Raw genomic sequence first — 9728 nt, 5'->3', positions numbered from 1 at the left:
AGACGGGCTTTCTGATCACTTTTGGAAGATTTCACTGATGGAGCGAGCACAGTACAATCTGTACAGTAACGTCAGCCAGAAACTGATCACCTGTATCAACCCTTCTAATACCGAGATCAGGATATGTAATATTTTTTTTGTATTTTGAGAGGGGCACTGTGTTAGATAAGCAATCAAAAAGTCATAAATTCTTGCTGTGACCGTGGCCGGTGCCACCTGGCAGCACAAACATAATTTCTCCTTCACTTGCCACTTGTTTACTGTTGTATTTGGAAGGCTGTGCAAGAACACGTGGAACACGTCAAAGAAGTTGTCAAACTAGGCGACAGAGGGCAAAAAATTATCGCTAGTCTTTTTGTCACATGTCAGATGCTGCATTGATTTCCTCCACGCAAAGGGATAAAACAGCCAATTGCTGCACCACCAGTATCTTGTTCCTGTCACACCATGTCTGTCCCTTCAGACTATATTGGGCTGATATGGTGTAGTCGGATTAACCTCATCACCAAAATCCTGGATTGTATTCAGTGACTGTTCTCTACAATATCTGTGTATATTTATGTAGTTAGAGCGAATGACATATGGTTGAGTTTATGCAACTAAAACACTGTAAAATTAGTAGCACTAGTGGTGAGGCTGCAGATGCAAACCAACGGAATGCCACCCTATGCCTCACCCTACCTTCAAGCATTAAGGAGAAACTACGGTGGCCACAAACTCGCACAAAAAATGTGAAAGGCCTCTATCTACACTGTAAAAAATGTGACATCAAGAATTTAAAATAAAACTTTTACCATAAGACCGTAAATATGCCATTGATATATCTGTGTTTTATTCAAAACCTTTTATTTATACTGCATGTACACAGAATAAAGTATTATTTATATTTAAGACTGTTAATTGTACAGTAAAACACCATCATATTTAACGGCTTTTTTTTACTGTAATGGTTTGGCAGTTGTTTTTTTTTAACCACAAAATAGACTATAAATATGAAATACCTTAAATATAAAATCAACAATACAAATCATATTACTGTAATATAGAAAAAGTTTATACCGTACTTATACGGTAAAATTCTGGCAACCACAACTGCCATTTTTTTTACCTAAAACAACAGATTTCCCCCCTTTTTTTTTTACAGTGTAGATCCAGTGTTTGGTTTGTCTGTTTTGGCTTATTTACAGTAGAAAGATGGGTGGGCAACAGCCCATTCTAAGGTAATAGAAACACAACGATTCAGGAGATTAATAGAATTTCACCAATGAAATATGAATTTTTTATTTCATTTCTGCCAATAAATCATATAAATGTTACACACTGGACCTTTTAAGTGCTTTAAGTCTTTAGACCTTTAAGTCTTTAATAGGAGGTGAACATGAAAGGTGCATCAAAGTCAACACATGCTATACACCCTCATCTTCTCCATCCTTACTTTACATTTCACTCGATTGAGGGCACGTGAAGTTCCTGGCACTGAACAGTGGTATTGGACATAAATCACGAGGTGCAGAATTGTCAGATACAGACATAATTCACAGGGATTCTTGGCTGACCAATGACATAATTCCTCTTTCGCTATACCATGTTCAAAGATGTGTGGAAGATCCCTTTAATGGTAAACGTCAAGGAACACATTGGCAAGAGAAGGCTAAAAGTTCGGAAGTCTAGTCTTTTGTTGTTGTGGTTGTTGGATGTTGTGAGGCTTACAATGTTACACTTTCCCATGGCACACACACAGAAAAAATATGAACTTTACTGCCATTTTTGTTTCGACACCCAACGTCTGTCAATTCGGACCACTATTACATAGTCGAACATGTGGACCCACATTACCCTGTTATTGCCCCTGTTCTCGCGAAGTACAGTTGGTTTCGTGCATTGTTAGCTGGACACATGACAACGCGACCCCTTTTACATCGACCTGTTTTTTACGGCCAAGTAGCGTCACTTTGAATATTGTCACAACTCCTCAAATCTCAATGTCAAACTGTCTCGTCAAAAGAGCACTTTTAAGAGCTACTTTGTGTAGTCTCGATGGGGAAACGGCCATTGATCTTTTTGTGCGATGGCTTAGAGCTTTTTTTTTTTTGTCAGTCGGGGATCACTTATACTAATATGGGTGCACACAAAGAGAATGGCATGAGCAATCACAACAGGCCTTACATCGTCCCATGTGGAATTGTTCAAATAAATGCGTCATCACTTTGAAGTGAAAGAGCTTTATTATTGGGTGTTGGGAAGGGACTGAAAGCAGGCAGAATTGCAAACTGATCTATCATTCAGCCCAGTGAATGACTTATTAAAGCTCCATACTGTGCTGGCTTAAACATTAATGTTAAACTAACGGCTGTGAATCAATAATTTAGGTAAAGATGATCATGTATGCTTGCTGAGTTTCATGTATCTAAACACCAACATGCGTATCACACACAAAGTCACCCATGAACAACGTAGGTTAAAACGTGAGTTGCAAATGCACAGAGCTCTGGAGAAGCCGCAGTTTTCTCCCTGACTTGATGAAACATGTTGCATAAAGCTGCATGCCCTTCAGCTGACTGGCAGATTTGGTTTATGTAAACAACAAGTGAATTATGCATTAGCCATCGAGCTGAAGTGATCAACCCACTGCACTGTGCAGTCGGCAAGCTTACCGAGGAGCAGCCAACCTGTGAGGAGGAGTTCACGAGTGCCATCCCTGAACTGTTTCTCCTCAAAAACATCCTGCCAGGTGTCCCCCTCTCCCTTCCTTCATTCTCCTCTTTCTGCAAGCTCCCTCACTTCACAAAACTCCCCAATGAAGGGACTTGTCATCTATACACTCCTCCGTGTCATGTTTTTCCATCCCCTCCTCGTCTCCCTACTCCCCTTCCCTGTAACTTTCACTTGCGCTGCCTCGTCTTCCCCAGAGCCAGTCCATAGTGACAGTTCTGCTTCTTCCCCTGGATGCTGCGGGTTGACAGGGAAAAGGGGGGGAGGCCCGGAAAGCATCGAGAGAGAACTGCTTGCACCTTGCCACGATGGCAAGGAAGAGGGAAAAGAAAAAAAACAGATACACATAGTGAAGGAGAAGGAAAGGCAGCACGGAGACAGAAAGTAGGAAGTTCAAAGAATTACAGGTTGAGATGGAAGAAAACTGTGGAGGGAGAAGCAGACAGGTTAGTCTCAGAGAGAGCAAGGGGGGAAAAAACGTAGAGCTATAGAAAAGGAGAGAACAGACGAGTGTTAAGAAAAGAGAGATAAAAGAAGGGAGCAGAGAGTGTGCTAGTCTAGGCTGGGGGGAATGAAAAATCCTCGGGCAATTTTTCTCGGCTGCAGCCCTCTCACGGTGAAAAGACAAAAACTTGCTTTTATGCCGTAAACTTTGCTGCGTTGTAGAAGGGGCTTAGCGGTAAGTGCAGCGGGTGAGGGTGATGAGGAATACAAAGTTAACTCCTTAGACTGCAAAACATGGAGACTAAACACGGTATTAAGTTGTTACTTGTGGATTTGATCTTTTGACAAGGGCATCAGAGCAACCACTGTGGGCTACCAGAGGTTGAGCGCAATGAACTTGTGGTCGAGCCAACCTGCTCACAGAGACTCCACCACTGAATAAATTCCCTGTTTTTTTTCTCTTTTCTTTGCTTCTGAACATTAAACAAAGAGGACTGTTTTTTAATGGGTGAAACTGTTCACTAAACCTCTCCCCTGAACAGCGATTGTCCATCGATATCGAAAGCTTCAGTTTCTCTGCCCGTCTGCCTGGAACGCCTCCAATGGCAACTTAAAATTGCAGAACTTCTTCCCTGGAAGATTCCGCTCCATCTTAAAAAAAAGACAATGGAAATCATTTGAACAGTGCCTATGCTTTTAAATTGTTAATGTATTTATAACTGTTACTGCTGTCTGTTTTTACCACTATGACATGCGCTGCTGCCTTTCTTGGCCAGGTCACCCTTGTAAAAGAGGTCTTGATCTCAATGGGTTTTTTATCTGGTTAAATAAAGGTTATAATAATAATAATAGCTCAGCAGCCATAACGCTAAAATCATAAGACCAAAAGTATCAATTCAAAACTGATTATCTGCTCCAACAGAAGCTGTAATCATTAGCTTTTTCTGGCTAACTATCTTAGCTTCACTTAGCCTCCACTAGCTTACTTCAGACTACAACTACAAATCCCAGCTAACTTTGTTGCCTCAACTGTAAAAGTCAACCAATCCCAGCTAACTTTGTTGCCTCAACTGTAAAAGTCAACCAGAGACGCTGTTTTTAACCAACTCGTGGAGCTAAAGTTAGCTCAATTAGCTAGCTAGGTAGCTACATCTGCTAACATCTGCAAGAGACAGTTGTCATTTTAGGGGGGAAAAACGATGGCGTCGACTAGAAAGTGGAACCTTCTTTTTTCTACTCAGTGTTTTAAAATTACAAAGAATTATGAGCGGTGAATCTGCCTTTGTTTTTATTTTGAAGTGCACAATATGTGGGGTGTCGTTTAGCTCAGTCGGTAGAGCGTCCGCCTCATGTAAAGGCTGGGACGGATGGAGGGACGTGCCCGGAACATCTCACCAGGAAGACGTCCAGGAGGCATCCTCAGTAGATGCCCGAGCCACCTTAACTGGTTCCTCTCGATGCGGAGGAGCAGCGGTTCTACTCTGAGCTCCTCGCGGATGGCTAAGCTTCTCCCCCTATCTCTAAGGGAGAGCCGAGCCACCCTGCGAAGGAAGCTCATTTTGGCCGCTTGTATTCGCAATCTCATTCTTTTGGTCACTACCCAAAGCTTGTGACCATAGGTGAGGGTAGGAACGTAGATCGACTGGTAAATCGAGAGATTCGCCTTTCGGCTCAGCTCCTTCTTCACCACGATGGACCGGTGCAGAGTCCGTATCACTGCAGAAGCCGCACCGATCCGCCGGTCGATCTCCCGTTCCATCCTTCCCTCACTCGTGAACAAGACCCCGAGATACTTAAACTCCTCCACTTGAGGCAGGATCTCATCCCCGACCCGGAGACTGCACTCCACCCTTTTCCGGCTGAGAACCATGGCCTCGGATTTGGAGGTGCTGATTCTCATCCCAGCCGCTTCGCACTCGGCTGCAAACCGCTCCAGAGAAAGCTGAAGGTCACGCTCCGATGAAGCCAACAGGACTAGATCGTCCGCAAAAAGCAGCGACCCGATTCTGAGGCCACCGAATCGCAGGCCGCACTCGCTTGGCACGTCGATACCTGTCAGCTGCTTCAGGAGCCCCATAGGCCAAAATGGTTCTGTAGGACTCCTTCTTCAGCTTGACGACATCCCTCAACGCCGGTGTCTACCAGTGAGTTCGGGGGCCGCCGCCATGACAGGCACCGACCACCTTACGGCCACAGCTCCGGTCGGCCGCCTCGACAATGGAGGAACGGAACATGGTCCACTCGGACTCAATGTCCCCCGCCTCCCCCGGGACATGAGTGAAACTCTCCCGGAGGTGAGAGTTGAAACTCTTTCTGACAGGAGATTCAGCCAGACGTTCCCAGCAATTGTGCACAGAACGTTTGGGCCTGCCAGGTCTGACCGCCATCCTCCCCCATGCAAACCCCTCCACCGCGGTAAGGTGGCAGCTCCAGGAGGACTCTTCAAGCTGTCTCTGTCAAATAAAGCTCAAAAAGGCCAAAACAATAAAAGCGCACAATATGTGGCGTGCAAGAACAAAAAGCTCAACAGGCAACATAACAATAACTAAGGGGGGCGATTAGCCCAAAAAATTGACCGCATTAGTGTTTTTGAAGAAGCTGTTTCACTTCACTTTTAAAATCCTGCATATTGATTACCACTTGAAGTAGTCTTGTTTTTAAAACCACACTTGGAGATCATGCTTTAGGCTATGAAGTGTGTGTGCGTGCGCATGTGTGTGTAGGAGGTTTAGAGAGGTGTGTGGGCGCAACTGAGGCTTTTTGACTGCTTTGGAAGAACAAGGTCTGCAGCGCTAACATGACACGTCTCTCACTTTCTCCCTCGTGTTTTACCTTCCTGTCACTCTCTCTTCTTCTGTCATCATTATGAAATAAATTGGCCTGCCGCACAACAACGAGATAGTCTGTTAATGTGAAGTAGGTCATCACATACTGTGGCATTATGACTCACTCGGGATCCTCCATGCTGACTCCAAGCATTTGTCCATTTTTTCATTAGCGATGTCTATTTGTGTGTACTACCAACATGATACAAATAGATAAAGAAAAAATCATGTTTCATCGCTCCAGGAGGTCTAGTAAGACTTATTTTCTCACATATACATCAGGTTATGTAACGTATTAATTTACATAGGGTAAGATATTTTTAGAATTTACAACATAAAACAGATTATGGATGATAATATAGCATGCTGTTTTCAAACCTATTCAGGGTCATAATATGTGTGGATATTCTTATATCATCTATCACAAATACACGGCACTAGGTTTAATTCAATCAGACACACCATGATACAGAAAGAACAACAAAACAGGCTAAAGATACAGTATATTTCTTTTTTATTCTTGGCACATGTGAAGCAAATATCAAGAGACAAAAAGGATTAATTAGAATATTAAGAACGGAGTTTTTAGAGTCTGCTGACGACCAGGTTTGTCATTTCTTCAGGGCTTTAACCAAAGCACCAGCTTGCCTGTTCTGTTTTAGACAGATGCTCTGAGTCCAAACCTGTGTTGCCAGTCTTAACTATTATTTAAAGAGGGACCCATGAGGGCTAATGTTTGACGTCACTGCTATTGTTGTGGGTGTGATTATCTAGAAATAGTTTTGTAATCAGAGCTAAGAATGGCATCTTCAAGGGTACATGACTGGAGATTCAGACCTCCAGCACTGGAGAATATTAATACATTACAACCGTGTGGTGCAAAATCTACTTTTGCTACTCATTTAAATAGCTCGTCTCGTCTAAACAAGTGTCCGTCAGGTTCATCAGAAAATGGATTGCTTAAAATGCGAGAAAAAGCGAGGTAGAGAGCATCGCAGCAACAGTCACCGTTATTAAGCAGACAAAGGGAAATAGTGCCTCAGACGAGGAACTCAAACCTCATTAACAGAAAACATAAAGCTGTCACAGTGCTGCCCACACAGATGATCTCTGTCAGTGCAAATATGAAAAAAGGCTGACTGCTATAGCACCAAATATTTGAAAAGACAAGTCATTCATAAAGGAATTTAGAGTTCACTGTACAGAGTTTTACATGAGTATTCACTCGTTACAAACATGTTCATCACAGTGATGGAAAGTACAGTCAAACAAATGAAATACAATTATTACAAGTATAATTGAAAAAGCTACACAAAGTCTGTGTAAAGTAAGAATAAATATGTTCTGAGTTTGTCAGAAAGTGTCCACCCAGCCAAATTAAAGTGATTAAAAATATCAACAAGTTTATGAAATCAGGTGTCAGAATCAGGTAAAAATGAGCAGTATTCTCAGCTCCAAGACTCCAAGACTGTCTGCTGAAGGTGCTGAAGACACGCCCACTCATGGGCAGTCAAGCAGCAATTTTGAAGAGACTGAAACGTGCCTCAGCGTGTCATCGAGCCACCATTTAGGACCGCCCACAAAATCCTAGACTGAAAACTGGTGAAAAACAGTTTTAACCTCTAACTCCACATTTCAGTAATACATCGTTCAAAGTTTTTTCACGTTTTCAGCAAGTATTTTCCAACATATTTAAAGTCTGTGTAAAGGCAATTCCATGTTTTCTTTCAAAACACAATACATATGTTAAATAGTTGAAAACATTAATGTATTTTGAAAGAAATTTTGAGCTGATTTGAGCTGTCAGCATGTCATGTCAACATTCCCACAAAGACGATATGATTTTTTTTTTTTTTTTTATGATAAATTTTTTGGCCTTTTCAAGCTTTATTTGATAGAGACAGCTGAAGAGTGACAGGAATGCAGGGAGAGAGAGGGAATGACATGTGGGAAAGAGCCACAGGTCGGATTCGAACCCTGGGCTTCCGCGGCAAGAACTGAGCCTTCGCACATGGGGCGGCTGCTCTACCAACTGAACTAAACGCCGCCCCACACATTTTTTTAATAGAAATAAGAAATAAAACTACAAATAGGGACAAGAAACTATGTACAATTAAATTAGGCTGTAGTTAAATGAATGACAATCACAGCGTAAAGCAGAGGTAATGGAGTCAGAAATGACATTGACAGAATATTCAGGAAAGAGTGCAAACAAAGAATGAGTTGTTTATTGTCTGTTGTCCTTCCTGCCATGACTGAGAGCCGTTTACAGTCTGATGGCCAGGAAGACGTCTATTCTATTTGCGGTGCAGGACAATGTTCACTGTCATTTTGACTTGTTCCATTAAGTGTCCCAGTAACAGTGATGGTGAACCAGCACGTATATAGCAGAACCTCAACTAAGTGGGGAACCGCTGTCATTAGTTTGCTTCCTGATATGACATGTCTATTGCATCCTGTCCATTAGCAGTTCACACAAAGTACAGCCGAGGCTGATGGGAATGTAATTAGTTAGGTAACAAAGCAAAATGTTAGACCCATTAAAAGTTTGCCTTAATGGTGATGCTAGAATAAAAGTTATGGGATCACCAAAGCCATCATAGTTCAGCCTCTGGGCATATCTGTAATAAATTTCATGGGATATCATCAAATAGTCTAAACCAAAGTAGTAGACTGACAGACCAACATTACCACATACGACTTTATACAACATACACTGAGCTTACCACTAAAGTTCTTAACCTTTCTGGGTTTTTAAAAGACTTTCTACTTGAAGCCCCTTGTCTATGGGTTTGGTAACATTTTTCACTACCAACCTAACCATTTGTCCTCTGGGCTAAATGTGCGTTTTACAGTTTCCCAACTTTTTAGGAATCAGGGATGTAAACTAAGTAAAATCAGCTCCACTTCAACCACCTACAACAGAAATATGTTACTTACTTATCAAAGCATCACTGTCATAATAAAATATCAGCCACGGGCCATTTTGCTGTTTTGCTTTGTTCACATGAGTAAGTACTTCTTCCACCAATGTCTCAGTTCCCTCTGAGAAGCAACCTGCTCCTTGTATTGTTTTTAATAATTTGATTTTAAAGAAAAAAAAAGGATGCATTTCTCTTAAAGGAACTGTTGCTTTAGACCGTCTCACTTGCTCTGAAATAAGGTTTCATTTTGGATGAAATTGCTTCATTTTTTTTTTTTTCTGAATAGCTCATTTTTGCAGCATGCAATACAGCTGTATTTTTTATATCGCAGCAGTCTAAGGGAAAGACATTAAAGCCTTGCGGTGGTTTTTCAGAGGATATGGATTGTTTGAATAACACTGTGCAGGCCAGACAGTGGTCTCTTTGTATATGGCTTTTCTCTAGAGATGACTATTCCTCTGGAGATCTCCCCACAGTCTTCAGAAAAGAAGGTTTTTACAACACATGATGGTGAATAAAGCTCGAACTACATGCAAAAACGCAAATGAGGCTGCATACAGTGCCTTAAGAGAATGAACATATTGCTCTGAGAATGTATGGTTTTCTGTGCAATGACAAAACACTTTGCCTTTATCTTTGATTTTATGCGCAATATTTATCAAAAGCAAAGTTATTGTCTATTAAATGAAACTTTATTCAATACAAGCACCATGACTGCTGGCAGCACACAGCACAGGTTTACAGATCTCCACCGCCTAAGCGCAGAACAGATCATTTTCTTTATGTCACTTGTAAAAGACCCATTTATAACTGTGAAATTCAG

The sequence above is a fragment of the Larimichthys crocea genome, chromosome XX, assembly GCF_000972845.2.
Source record: "Larimichthys crocea isolate SSNF chromosome XX, L_crocea_2.0, whole genome shotgun sequence".
Taxonomy (NCBI): Eukaryota; Metazoa; Chordata; class Actinopteri; family Sciaenidae; genus Larimichthys; species Larimichthys crocea.
The sequence above is the reverse complement of the archived record's forward strand: the minus strand, read 5'-3'. Positions refer to the sequence as shown.